Raw genomic sequence first — 15,380 nt, forward strand, 5'->3', positions numbered from 1 at the left:
GGCTTTTGTTGACATATGGGTGCTGGGAACAACTCACGCACCCTCTCTGTGCCTCAGTTTCCCTGTACATGAAACAGGGTCTGTAAAATGATACAGACCTCCTCTGTGAAGCCCTTTGAAACATACTGATGACAAATGCGGTGTAATTTAAAAGGAAATATTGCTACTACTCACTATTTATGAAGTGCACAGAGGAATATGACATGATTTTTAATCCTTGTTCTTCTTGCAGCCCAGTCCCAGTACACTGCTTCAGATTCATATTATCTCCTCCAGGCCTGACACCATTTCTGACTCCAGAGTTGCGAGTCTTTAGCTGAGAATTCAAACAGGCCAGGGAGGAGAATTAAGAGATTATCAGACATCAGTTGATAGACAACTTGGGTTTATGCTTAAACATTACAGTATCTCCATTCTGGAGAAAATATCAAAAGGTACATTTCAATGCCGTTTGAAATGTGATTTGAAAAGATCTCTAATCTTATGAGAGTCTGTCTGGACACATGTGCATTTCACTAGATTGTCCTTTTTTCCCTCTGAGGAATTAAAGTAGATATGCTAAAATGCTGCCTAATGCAGACTCCCCTTACAGAAAGTGTTAAACTGCAGCTGGTGATAGAAAGGGCTGATAAGGCCCCACAGTCTATGCCACCGCCTTCATGTGTGGCTGCTGCTTTGACACATCTGATGCTGGAGCAAGGACTGCCTGTAACCAAACCTTCCAGGGAGAGAGTGGCACGGGGGGAGAGGTTTGCAATGTAATGAAACAGCCTTATCCTCCCTGGTATCTCTACAACTGCTTAGATGACTTTTTAATTGTGGTTTAATGCATTTAATTATGACAACTCTTCCCCAGTTTCAAGTATGATATATTAATATTAGAGATCATTAACACTGCTAAATTGCGCTAATGACACAGAGTCCTCAACATCCCATTTAAGAGTGAAAGAGCGGCTTTCTCGTTTGGCTTTTGTCATTCGCCTTATAGGAAATCCCCCAACGATGCTCGAGTCCGCGGAGCTGGTCGAGGCTGTCTCCGCTGCAGTCGCGTTATGATCGCGAGAGAAACCCCCGCTGTAAAGCTCAGCCCGTTTGGGACTGCACGGGAGCTAATATTGCCTTTCTAATATCCACTCTATCTCTAGAAAAGTTAGAGCCTCGGCTTTTGAGCGGGGCGTTTTTTTGTTTTTTTTTTTTTAAATAATTAGAGGAGACTGTATTTAACATCTGCAAAATACTCATGCTTATAAGGGATGAGAAATGCGCGCTGTTCTATTCTGTTTGCAATGGTTAGACCGTTTTAATCTCTCAACTTCAATACATGTCCTCTAGCAGGCTCTACTTCTTGGATTTCATTTTTAGATCCTTAAGGCTGCATATATCTGTCAAACAGACATAATGAATTTAAAGTGCTAATGCCTAGAAGACCAGAAAAACCCCACATTGAAATATATCCTTGCTTGATTAAATTACCACCTCTAGCTACTTTACCTCCTTACGTCCAAGCAGATTTCCTTTTTTACTTACCAAGTACCGGATCTGGAAGATGCGGAAGATGTAATTTCATGGTAAAAACATGCACAAGTCTTTAGACAAGTACATTGCCTTACTCATCTTGTCAACTCGGTGCCTCTCTGATAGACCATGCTACTGACTAGAGGTGCTTTCAATTACACCCAACCTGCAGGGCGACCTGAGGGTGGAGCAGGGGACTTTTGTAAACCATTCTCCAAATATAATTAGTGTTAAAAGCTGTGGCATTAAATTAAGCTGCTGCTTCCCGTTCCTTCCCCCCGTTCAGCGCCGTGGCTACGTGCTCTCCAGCAAGAAGGGGCAGGTGGATGGTGGTGGAGCCCCTGCCTGGTGACCAGGGGGACGAGGCAAGGTACCTGGACAGTACTGCGAGCTCCGGCTAGCAATCTCCTGCTCTGTAAGGACTGGTCACCTTGGGACTTTTATCTTTCCCAATTGAAAAGGCACCTTGCTAGGTTAGGGAGCTGGCCGGTGCAGTGATCAGGGCCCCAGAGATGCGGGGCACACAACGTGCTTGGGAGGGTGTCCACCAGTCACCATAGTCCCTGGGATGGGGCAGCACTGGCAGGGCTGGAGAAGGGGGCTGAAAACACTCACACTCACCCAGCCACCCCCAATCAATCAGGGAGGCAAGCAGCAGCTGGGCAGCAGATGTTGCTGTCACACTGAAAGGGTTGTTGTCCCATGTAAAGTGGGGCCTTGGACCTTGGAGATCAAACCCACGTGCCATGAGCCTGGTCCACCAAAGGTCCCTCCAGAGCCAGGGGGCCCGGGGGTGGCTCTCTGCACGCTGTGCTGTTGGGAGCCTAAAACTAAAGGAGGCAATGAATTTGAAATGAAACGACAAGTATCAGAAGAAGCAGGAGCAGGGACCGAATGAAGGACAGCAGATTTGTAGTGCTTTGAAATGAAACGTTATAATCCCTCCAACAATCCTGTTGACTGTGAGCTATAGCGCTAGGAGTACAACACAGCAAAAAAAGATACATTGTTGGATAAACAGCTTCTTCTAGGTAAAAACTGAATGGCCCAAATAGATGAATAAGTCAACACAATGGAAGGGGGGGAGATGCTGAAAGGAAATGACTCAGTGGCAGTGTAAGGAAAAGGTAAAAGTGAACAGAGGAGAGAAAAGGAGAGAAAAGAAAAAAAATGTAAATGAGTGAGACAAAAAAGCAAAGAGAAAAAGAAAAGAGAACAAGAGGGGGAAAGAAGTAATATTTTCCTTGATAAAAATGCACAAAAGGGAAGATGAACTTTGTTCTTTTTCTCTTTCTCCTCTCCTCTCTCTTTCTGCTTTTCGCCTCGCAGCACGCCAGCCTAAGCTGAGAGCTGTAATGTCATTAAATTGCAAATGCTTTTTCATTTCCGACACACACTGTTTACTTATCTGGCAAAAACATATGTTGGAAGGAATCCGTTAAATTCTGCCCATTGCCTTGGGTAAAAGTGCAATGGAAACGGACCCACTGAGCTTCTTCTTTCTTCTTCTTTTAGCACTTCCCTTATCTACAAGACTGCTTCGCAGAAAACTGGCTAGTTCAATGAAAAATGAAGATACAGCAGGAGATTAGAGAAGAACACTGAGCAAAAAATTCCTGGAGAGAGGGTCACTCCATTGCAAATGATTTCACTCCTCTAGATCTGCATAAATTACTATTTTTAAGGCATCTCCAAAGTCTGTATATTTTTCTCACTCTGTCAAACATTTAATTTCACGCCCCGTGTTCTGAATATGCTAAAATGCATATCTCTGATGCACCTTTAAGCCAGAAAAACGAATGCAAAATTGAAGATAAAATGATGTGATTTGCACTACAAGCCTATTACTTGAGGTATTTACATATAGTTTACCTCTGCAGTTCTGAGAATGATTTATTAAAAAAAAATCGGGATTAAGCTCATATAAATATGTATAAATCTTTGTTTAGAAAATAGATTTTGCAGCTGTTGTGTCAAAAAAAGTTCCTTAAGATTCTGTGAAGAATTTTCCTTTTAGCGGGCTTAAAAAAAAAAAAGGGGGGGGGGGGAAGGACAGGATTTGACATCCTGCTTGAACAGGGGAGGAAAAAAAAAGAAGACCCCAGACACGCACATATTCTGATATCCAGGGGGTTTTTCAAGACTTTTTTAGGTTGCCCTTTTCCTCCCTACAGCTGCCGCGCTGGGACCCACCCCCCACCCTCACAAGACCCTGGATGTCCCTAAAATCTGTTTGGGTGTGAAAACAATCGCGGAGCCCCAAAGAAAAACAACCCCCGCATCTGGCCGCATCTGTACCCGGGGTGGGCGGCGAGATCTGCCTGCTTTCGGGGTCCCTTCCCGGGCTCATTGAAATGGCCAAGAAAGGAGGATGCGCAGCCCGTTGTTTGGGGGAAGCGAATCTCTTCTAATTGCCTCTAACTCTGAATCCCAGCCCTGGCCTCTGCTTGGATCGCCTTTATTTTGTTCATCTCCAAATGATCCTTGCAAAGAAAGATGCTCCCCGCCACCGCTAATTTCTTCTTGCGGATCTCGGAGTTGCCTCACTAGAGCTGAGATGAAGCCTGGGCAGAAGCCGGGCCGGGCCGGGAGCAGGTAGGGGCCGCGCTGGTCCTTGACTCCCCTGGCAATGGAGAGAGGGGAAGGCGGCGTGTGCACGCCTGGCATCGCTGCTGGGAGAGCGGAGGTGGTTTACAAAGCCCGAATTAGAGCTCCAGCGGGATGCGCCTTCTTAGAGCTGTCTAATGACCAGTTGAAATAATAAAACTTGCAGTCTTTTTCAAGAGTTCATTCCTTCTTCCCTGTCTTTTTTCCCCCCACCCCGCGCAAAATAGCTTAACGATCCCCCCTAGCGGCGCTGGAGGAGCACGCGCGGCTACAAGTGGGAGCGGGGCCGCGTGTACACACGTGTCTCCGCGCTGCAGCGCAACACAGACAGCGCGCCCATGCGGCAGGGAGCTGCGCACCTCCCCTCCAGCCTCCCCCGCCCGCGGCAGGGGCCCGACCTGCTTTTCCAACCCAAGACATCAATGCTTCCCCTCCTCAAGTCTTCCCACCCCAGACACGGCTCACAACTGAGAACTAGCAAGGTTTAGACCAATCCAAAGTTAAAGCAGCATCGAAATATCTCAGCTGCCTTGAGCCCCCCTGGAGAAGCCCAGTGCCCAGGGACACTGTGGCATTATAAAGCACAACTAAGGTATCTGAAGCTATGAATGGAGAAGGCATAGCCCGTTGAGCCCTCGGGCTCCTGCCCCAAGTAAAGCAGCTTGAAAGGGAAGGATGATAATTTTTTCTAAAAATCTCCCTAAAAATAGCTTTTCTGCACCCCTGAGGGTGCACTGTTATAGCCAGAAAGTTTCACTAGGGCTGGGTTGGTGCAATCACACCTTTGTTGCTTGTGAATAATCTCTTCAGCCCAATCATATACAACTTCTGCCCTGCATGTGCTATCCTGAACTCGTTATAACTAGCTCCTGCATTAGTCTCCAACTAGAGTCCCTGCCCTACTACCAGCTGTCATTGGTGAAGCATATGGACATAATTTGCCCTGGATGGGTCAACTTAACTTTCAAGGAGGTAGTGGAAAGCTTCCCCTAAAAAAATGAGAATCCTCTACAGCAAGTCTTAACTGTTGCTTGTTTTTGCTTGAGGAATTTTTATTTAATAAAAAAAAAAGAGGCAGAATTATCCCATTTCTTCATTTTTCAATTTTGTTTTCCTGAGGATTTGGATCCAATTTTGGAATTTAAATTGCAATTGATTTGTCATGGGAAACAAACAAACAAACATTTAAGCTTTTTCCAATCCATAGTCAATGGGAAAAACTTATACACTTTTACATACAAAAAACTAGAACTCTTGGTTCCAAAATGATACCTTTTATTAGACCAACTGGAAAATGGCAAGAAAATTGTCCTTTTCTACAAGCTTTTGGGATCAAAGCACCTTCAAGATAAATTTCAGATCCAGAAACAAAATCCAGGATTCAGTGATGGTATGTGGAATTGCAATAATCCCGGGAGGCCTTGGGTTTTTCCTGATCCATTAGTCCTGTTTTCATCAGCAAAAATACACAAGCTTGATCCTATTATTTCCATGATCTCCTTTCACAAAACATGTCAATTGAAACAACTGATAGTTAATAATACAATAAATATTGTATGGATTAAAATGCACTTTGAATGTGGACTAGAACAATCCTTGCGTATGAGAAACTGAAACGAGTATTCATTGGATAACGCAGGTTTAGGGGGAAAAACACTTTATTTCTCAACTAGGACCATCCTTCTGCAATGGTATTTATATGGAAAATCCACTTCATTAAATAAAACCTCATTATATTATAAATAATAAATTATAATTTGGGCGCACTTATTCTCTTCTTCTGTTAGATGAATGGTGTTACACGATCTCAGAAACATACACATGATTCCAATGATTCGATGGCCAGTGACTTAACCTAGGAGCCACAGGGAGAATAAGATATCAGGTTTGTTTCTTGGCAGGAGTGGGAGAACAAAGCTAGCATATACCATTCCTGTACAAAAGAGCACAGTACATCACTGAGGAATGACTTTCTACAAGACGTGTGGAAGAGTGGACTCTTGGAGGCTGCAATTGTCATTTTTATTTTAAAGGAGAAAGGGGTCAGGACAGGAACTCTTTCAGAGTGATGTGTATCATACTGGTTTGCAACTCAGCTCCCTCACTTTCTTTCAGAAACATTTGTGTTGACTGAGATATGTGATAAAATATTTACTGGGACTAGGGACAACAGGTGAAACTCATCTCCTAAGTCCTACACATTATTTTGAGGGTTTAAGTGGGATTTACATGGTGTCTAAGATGAGTGCTGGCCATCCGCAAAGGCAAGAATTTTACTCTAACTGAACAGCATTATCCAAAGCTGTCATTATTTGCTGAAACTCCGAAGTCCCACATTTTAATCCTAAAGATTACTCCACAGCAAATCCTGGTCAAGAATTTACATGATATTTCACTACTTCCAAAACCAGACATTTATGCACTCCCAAGAGCTATCCAGAATGCACATTTCTGTAGGTGCTGGGACTCCGGACTTTCAGTAGAAAAAATATGTTCCTTGAGGGCTTAATCCAATCACCATTAATGATAATGGAAAAGCTCCAGTTGACCAAATGTGTCTTAAAAAGGGTTATTAAGTAATTCACTGCTGCTGTTTTGATAATTTTTTTAATATAATGTTTACTATTTGAGGGATAGGTATGCTCAAGCAAAAAAGCACAGGTGAAAGCATTTTTGAAGGGCTTGACTCTGGATTAACTATTTTATAAAAGTATTGTGCCTGATCTGACAAACTGAATGCCCACACCAAGTGCTACCACATTGCTATCAAACATCAAGTACCAATACCTGAAGCAAGGTATTGGTACTTAAATGGAAACTGGAAAAAGCAAAACATGGTCACAAGCATGGTGATCTCAAGGGGACAAATTAATAAATTGAGGCTAAATGTTCTTTTCTGCTTCCCTTAACAGAAAGGAAGCAGCAGCAAAACATCTCTATTCTATGGCACATTCCCAATAACCCCTAGGAAACTACTCTGCAGGTATCTGCCTTCATCAGTGCAAGGAGGCAAGGCATGGCAACCTGCTGTGGTATCATCCTTTCCTTAACACTCCCAAGAAAGTGAATCTTGATCTTGTCACTATTAGGTTGGCTATTCTAGTACCCAATGGCAGACAAAGTTCTCTGGGTATATCTGAGATCTTTTATTGGGTCAACTAAAATAGTTGGAAAAATTCTTCTTTTCCAACTATTTTAGTTGGTCTAATGAAAGATATCAGATTTACCCAAAGAACCTTGTCTGTCTATATCCTTAGATCAACACAGCAACAATCAACTCTCCAGTACCCAGTAAAAGCCATCTTTTCTGAGGGATGAGAAGTAACACCCAATAGAGGCCCTGGAGAAATAATGGCATGGGAGGCAGAACCTATCAAACAAGTACAGGAAAGCTCAGTGTGAATGGCCCTGATCTACAGATGAGTAGCTGAAGTATTTTTAAGTTTTTTTATCTTGGTACCCTGGAATACATTTTTGGAAGCTTCCCCACCTCGCTAATTCCTTGGTGGGACAAATTTGCTCTTCCACAGAAATACAAACTTTCCAGAACAGATTGCATTAGTTTAGACTTGCGGAGATCTATCCTTTCTGTGGAAACAACCTGGGGACAACATAGTTAATTCAGAATTTCTTCAGGTTTCTTTTGTAGGTTAAAATCTGCACCCCCTGTATTACTCAAATGCAATTTTATCTTAACATATGTATTAAAAATAGATTTTTGACCTTCACTGGCTCTTTGGTAGCTATTGCAGTCTATCACATAAATACACACTAGTTCTTTGAACAAGGCTGGCATATATACTGTACATACTGGAGAGAACTTTCCTGTTTTTAAGTGGTTATATCACATGCATAAACCAGTTCTCAAAGTAAAACATTCATTTTTATTTTCAAAATACCAAAGCACTAAAATCATGTAATTGAGTAATCACTTGCCAAACTTTTTTTCTAATCTCATCTATTTTAAATTACATCAGAGCCAAAATGCAAATTAAACTGGTATGCTTCCAAGCAGTATCCTCCCCACCCCCTCACCTTCCTTTTTAAGCACAATTTAAAGGTACTCATAGAACTTGGGCAGAGACTTTTAAATAATTTGCTTTTGTACATTGTAAGTGTTTAATAACAAAGTTTCAGTCTGACGAAAGGTGTCATGGAAGATGGAATAAATACAGGCTTTATGTAAATAGCAATCCTTTCACTCTAATGTATATTTTATATCTCTGGATTGAAATGTGTAATTCTATTACCTTAAAGGACATCACATGCTCAACAAACACCCGGAGAAATTATTTACCAGTTACCACAATGAACAAAATGAAGTCTCTTCCTGAGACTGACTGACCTTTGAGGCTCCCTCTGACTTTAGGACTTTTGGATCTAAATTGCAAAACCAGGATAAAGTACAGTTTGACTAACTGGGAGTAGCTTTGAGATTCTGGCTTTAATTTTAATTTTACACTGTCTCAAAGCAATTAAAGGTTCTCTACGTGTCAAGGAAACCCTTGAAGTGGCTGGGAAATTAAGACCAACCTGCTTCTGCAGTGCTGGGCTTCTTGTGTAGTTATTTACTATGCAGGATGAACACAATAACTGTGTCCAAACATGCAGGCTTGTGTGGTTTATGGGGCCACAAACCGCACACACTGCATGTTAAACTGTGCATGGTGCTGCTAATTTGCAGTGCGGGGGCAAAATTTACTGCTGGGATTTCTGAGTACCAAGCCCTGCCCCCCTACTCCAAAAAAAACCAACAAACCAACCCAAAATCGTAACAAAGCATGCAAAAACAGTGTGCACCAGGACAAATAGCGTCTCCATGTGCTGCAGAGCCCCTGCCCTGAGGTATGCAGAGACTGGGTCCTGAGCTGCCTGCTCCTGCATCTTGAGGCATGCTGTACCGGGGGCTGCCTGCTCCCTTATGCCACTCCCTGGCTGGTTGGGAAGTAGGGAATCTAAGCATGGGGACTGGCAGCTTGGCACAATGTGCAGGGTGCCCCAGCCAGCCCCCCACCTGCAGCACATGGAGTTGCTCGAGACTACAGGGGGGCTGGTAGGAAGGCTAAGGCAGAGATAGAACTAGGACTAGCAACCCGGATCAAAGATAATAAGAAGTCCTTTTTTAAATACATAGGGAGTAAAAAGAAAGCACTGGGTAATGTGGGGCCCCTGCAGGACATGCTTGGCAATCTGGTGGTTGCAGCAGGCAATAAAGCTGACCTCTTAAAAAAATTGTTTGCCTCCATTTTTCTGAGCAGGGACCAGGACATCCCCCCTACCGGGATACCAGATGGACTCAGGAGAGGCAAACCCAGGCCTTGGGTCAGAGAGGACCTAGTTAGGGAACTTCTGGTGGGGCTGGACGTGTTCAGATCAGCAGGTCCAGATGATCTCCACCCCAGGGTGCTGAGGGAATTGGCAGAGGTCATTGAAGGCCCCCTGGCATGGCTTTATGAGCACTCATGGTGCTCTGGCCAGGTGCCAGAGGACTGGAAAAAGGCTAATGTGGTCCCCATTTACAAAAAAGGGAGGAAGGAGAACCTGTGAAACTATAGGCCCATTAGTCTTACCTTGGTCTTGGGAAAGCTCTTTGAGAAAATTATCCAGGAACACAACTGTGAGGGACCAGCAGGGGAGATCATGCTTAGGGGCAACCAACATGGGTTCATTAGGGGCAAGTCCTGTCAGACCAACCTGGTGGCCTTCTATGACCAGGTCACAAAATTCTTAGATGCAGGTGTCACGGTGGACGTAGTTTTTTTGGACTTCAGGAAGGCCTTTGACATTGTCTCTCACCCCATTCTCATTAAGAAATTAGGTGATTGTGGTGTCGATGCCTACACAGTCAGATGGATCACCAATTGGCTGGAGGGCCGCACCCAGAGAGTGGTGGTGGAGAGGTAATTTTCAACCTGGAAGGATGTGGGCAGTGGGGTCCCCCAGGGCTTGGGCCTTGGGTCCGCACCATTCAACATTTTCATCAGTGACTTGGACGAGGGGGTGAAAACCACCTTGTTCAAATTCGCAGATGACACTAAGATGAGGGGAGAAGTGGGCACGCTAGAAGGGAGGGACAGGCTACAATTAGATCTGGACAGGTTACAGAGGTGGGTGGATGAGAATAGGATGGGTTTCAATACTGACAAGTGCAAGGTACTGCACCTGAGGAGGAAGAACCAGCAGCAGACCTACAGGCTGGGGAACTCCCTTCTTATCAGCACAGAGTCAGAAAAGGATCTTGGAGTCACTATTGATTCCAAGATGAACATGGGCCGCCACTGTAAGGACACGGTCGGGAAGGTTAACTGCACCTTGTTATGCATTCACAGATGCATCATGAGCAGGTCCGAGGAGGTGATCCTCCCCCCCTATGCGACATTAGTCAGGCTGCAGTTAAGAGTACTGCATCCAGTTTTGGGCACCACACTTCAGGAGGGATGTGGACAACATTGAGAGGGTCCGAAGGAGGGCCACTTGCATGGTCAGGGGGCAGCAGGGCAGACCCTATGAGGGGAGGCTATGGGACCTGAACCTGTTCAGCCTCCATAAGAGAAGGCTGAGAGGGGATCTGGTGGCTGTCTATAAACTTACCAGGGGGACCATGGGGAACGGAGAGTCCCTGTTCCCCCAAACACCACCAGGAGTAACTAGGAATAATGGCCACAAGTTGACTGAGAGTAGGTTCAGGCTAGACATCAGGAAGCACTACTTCACAGTCAGGGCAGCTAGGATCTGGAACCAACTTCCAAGGGAAGTGGTGCTCGCTCTTACCCTGGGGGTCTTCAAAAGGAGGCTTGATAATCACCTAGTCGGGGTCATTGGACCCCAGCATCTTCCTGCCCATGGCAGGGGGTCAGACTTGATGATCTGCTCAGGTCCCTTCTGACCCTACCAACTATGAAACCATGGAGTCCGGCCAAGAGCCAGGAAGAGCTAAGCATGGTTGCCCACAGCAAAGCAATATGCCCTGCAACAAAGGGCATGTGCAGGGGTGCTCCTGCTTGTCTGAACGTGGCCAACAGGTCTAAATTGCTAAGCAGTTGGACCAGGAGAATTGTTAACCCACTTTGTAAAGCTAGAAGGGAAACACAGACTAGAATGAGGCCAACGGCTCATACAGAAGGATTTTAAGTGTTAACATATGGAGTAAGAGATGATTAGATTATTACAGTGGAGAACAGAAGCAGACTTCTGCTTCAACAGAACCACTGAAGAAAGATGTAGGCCTGAGGCCTGAGAAAACTGAAGAGAAGTAGATGAGGAGAGAGGGTAAACAAGAGGCAGGGAAAATTAAAAGGAAAAAAACGTACAAACCACAAGAATGCACATGCTAAGTGGATGTTTATAGTGTTTATCAGAATAAGTTCTGAAAGAGGGAAAGAACTGGTGCCTTGTATACTGAAAATATGAACACATGCCAGTGACAGAGATGGATCCTTGGGAGATTAGGAGGGGGAAGATCTAGGAAAAACAAAAGATCTAGCAAAGAGTTGCAATTTATGAGATTACTTGGCCTGGATTGCTTGGGATTGTCTTTTCCCTTATGCCCCACTGTGATCCCCAAGGTCAGCTGAGAGCAAGTACCATCAACGTGCTAAGTTTGCTTGATGAAAATGTGTGGGAAGTCTTTTCAGGAGTCACTCCTCAGCTCCTGAACTTCCTCCCTCTTGAGGCTTGCCAGAGTCCAAGTTTATTGGATGCTCTGTAAAATCTTCCTGTTTTAGCAGGTGTTTAGCAAACAAAGTGAAGCCTGGATATTATTTGGGGGTGGGAGGGAGGTGGTTTGTTGTCATTCTAGTTGTTTGGTTTTTTTTAATTCTTGTTTGTACTCATGTTTTATATTTTTTTTTCTGTTCTCTTATTATAAGCTGCCTTGAGCCTTTGTAGGGAAGGGAGGCATATCAAAATCAACTAAATATTTTTAAACAAATATTTTGCCTGGTTGGTTAGAAAAAAAATAAATCAAACCTAGGGTTATTAGCAAAATAAAACCTTTTGTGAATATCAAGGAATGGTAAGATCAGTAAGATTTTTTTCCTTTTAAAACAAATCAGACTCTCTCAATAGATCAAGGTTTACCTGCCCTTTCTTATGAGAGCTGCACTCACATTCTAACTGAATTGAAGATGCATAAGCTTTCGTAAGTTTTCAGACGTGGCGAAGTAAGCTGTTGCTTACAGAAGTTTATGCATCTTTGATTCAGTTAGACTATAAGGTGCAACTCTACCCTGCCATCTGCCTGATCCTAAATTAACACTACTAAAATGTTTACAATGAACCCACACGAAAAGTTTTGTGCTGTTAGTTTTGGACAAGCCGAATCACCATATATTGCAATTTCTAAATAATATCAACTAGCTGAATAAGTTGTGGTTGATAAATAAGAGCCAAACCAAATAAGATTCTGCCCAACTTCAGTGTAGGATTAAGATACAAACAATAAAAATGAAGTGATTTTGAAACTCCCGTTGTCACAGAGGCCAGAAAAAATATTAGATCTTACTCTAAATGTTTGATTTGTATGGGAGTGAGTCAGAATGTACTAATGTCATCTTGATATTTTTCCAGTCTCACCTTTTATTTTTATTCACTTGTAAAGTTATGCTTAGTCAAATTTATTTGCCTTCTTACCCTGAGGATTTTTTAAATAACGGCAAAAATACTTGAGCATAATGGGGCCGTGAACAGCTATAGGGATTTTTAACAAGCTCCAGAACCGTTCCTTTTTTGTTCACTGGTTCAATCAGTACAAATTGATAGAAAAGGAAAAGCATCACTTCGAAGACTGTCTGGGGACCTCTGTGGAATCAGTTGGTGATTTCTGTCTAAATTCCTTGAGAACCAGAAGCTAGCTGGTCAGCAGAGAAGACAAGGATTGGGCATGACAGTGAAATATTTTTTCAGTCAGAAACAGTTTCCTTCAGAACATGGAGAACTTCAGTTTGCAGTCTTGTCAATATGTGCCACCTTTTATAGGCTTCGAAATAAATTGGTATGTAAAAGCAATCTTTAGATAAGACAGAACATCATCAGTAACAGTCAATGCCTGAAAATTAACAAGCTAGAGGGTGTCTTTCAGCCCCAGCTAAATACTTATGTTCAGCAATTAATTAGTATTGTCATATGTACATAGTCTCACACTCTTTTATTTTGGTTCCTTTGCACTGCTAGGGTGATAATACACCTGGAACTGTGGTCAGACTCCTCAAAAGAGAAATCTCTGGATGACTGGCAACAGAGCAGACTCCTATTTCAGTCAGAGTGGAGCAAGAGGAGTGTCAGGAGAAGAAATAAGCAATTGATTCCCAGCTGGGTATAAGGTACCGTCACGTTAGATTAGATTAAAACAGCCTCTGTGCACTTTTCTATGACAGAACTAGGGTGCGGGCAGCTTTAGTTTGAGCTTGGGGAAGTGAAATCTGCTCCTGGTCCCTGTCCCTCTGCTTCATAGATCTTAGTGTAGGAGACTAGAAAAAAAGAGATCCTGATATTTCAGGTCATAATGCATTACCAGGCAGTTGGAATGGTCATCTCTCTAAACAAATGGCCGCTGTGGTTGTAAAATAAATTGAGACAATGGATAGCTTCCATGCCTTAACAATTACATACATAAGGCTAAATCATGCTAGGTATCAGGAAGAGCGCTTCTTGGTCTCAGTACCAGTGCTAACTCTTGGTCCATCTTACCTACCAGAAGAATGACATTTTACTGCTACGGTTACACTAACAGAAATATTAAGATGAAGTTTACCAATTACTGGGTAAAGCAGAGGCAAGGAGGATGAGATTTTCTATTGACTACTGGATGTGTCTGGGAAAACTGAATGCCTTTATAGTATATACTTATGCTCAGATGAACTATGAATAAGGATTCTGGGTATTTGGATATGTATCATGTGAAACTAAGGGATCCTTACCTTTATACATCAATCTATGGCACTTGGCTGGCAACATAAGCAGCAAAAAGTATACATGAAAAACATTGACTGCTCCTTAGAAATAAAATTTTTCTGCAGAGATTAAAATTACCATCATGGTTACATCATAAAATATAATAGTCAATGTTCAATGTTTAAAATCTTGTGGCAAAAAATCTTGTGATAGAGTATGAGTGTAGTACATGGTCTTTCATGAGGGTTTATAAAAATACTTCTATTCTTTTACTCCAGATTTGCACCATAAAGAATGCTTTCTCCTCAGGAGGTAGAAAGCAGAGATAAACGGGAACATAAGACTACAGTTTCAACCATATCAGAATGTTACTGGTTAATCAGAAGAATGTAATAATTAATCTTGTAATCCTCCTGCAGATTGTGTGAAATAACAACAGCTCATCTTTTCCAGCCTCAACCTGCTATTCTTGATCTGAATTACAGAGAACTGAAGAGTAGGTGAATTAATGAGCGACCTTGTTACGTTGCTATTTTGCCTTAGTTAAAGATAAATAACTGGTTTGTTATTTAAACTACAACAGAATACTACTAGACTTAAGCTAAACTGAACAACCTGTGCAAATGTAAACAAGAAAGCCATGGGTATTTTAAAGCTAAAATACTATCTTTGTATTTTCCATAAAACACATTAAAAACAACCCAGTACAATTTGTAAAGGAGTGAAAATTCATTTGCCAGTAAATAAAATCCATGTACTGAAAGAACACAATATTCAACAATAATATGTCTACAAAATTTGACAAATATCAAACTAAATACAAGTAGAAAGATTTCAATCAAGAACTCAAAAGGAATGTTAATATTATAAAGAAAAAAAATGTCAGCATGATTTAAATCACACTCAATAAATAGGCACTTCAATAAAGTATATTTACACTAGCTTGCTGAATACTAGGGCATCACAAAGTAGTATGGCTTTATTACAATGGATGGAAGATGGCAACTACTTAGAACCCAGTGCCAACATGGATTATAACAAATCCAGTGAGTATTTTGTTTTTCAATTATTCATAGAAAATTTAATCCTGATTAAGTATCCTTGGGCAGGAATTCATGGGTAGTTGATGACTGAAACCAACATTTATTTGAAATGCTTCTGTTAATTTAATCTGTGTATATGGCTTAATTATGATTGAATCCTCAATGTAAGAGAAATGAATTATATCAGGATTAAAATTCTAGTACCACATCACACATTCCATTTTCTTTCCTATTTTTAAAAGATGCAAGAGTGCTGTTTTTATTACATTCATGTTGCCATCACTTTACAGCCTCACATAGTATTTAGCCTTTTGCTTCTGTATT

The sequence above is a fragment of the Alligator mississippiensis genome, chromosome 1 (genome assembly GCF_030867095.1).
Source record: "Alligator mississippiensis isolate rAllMis1 chromosome 1, rAllMis1, whole genome shotgun sequence".
Classification (NCBI taxonomy): Eukaryota; Metazoa; Chordata; order Crocodylia; family Alligatoridae; genus Alligator; species Alligator mississippiensis.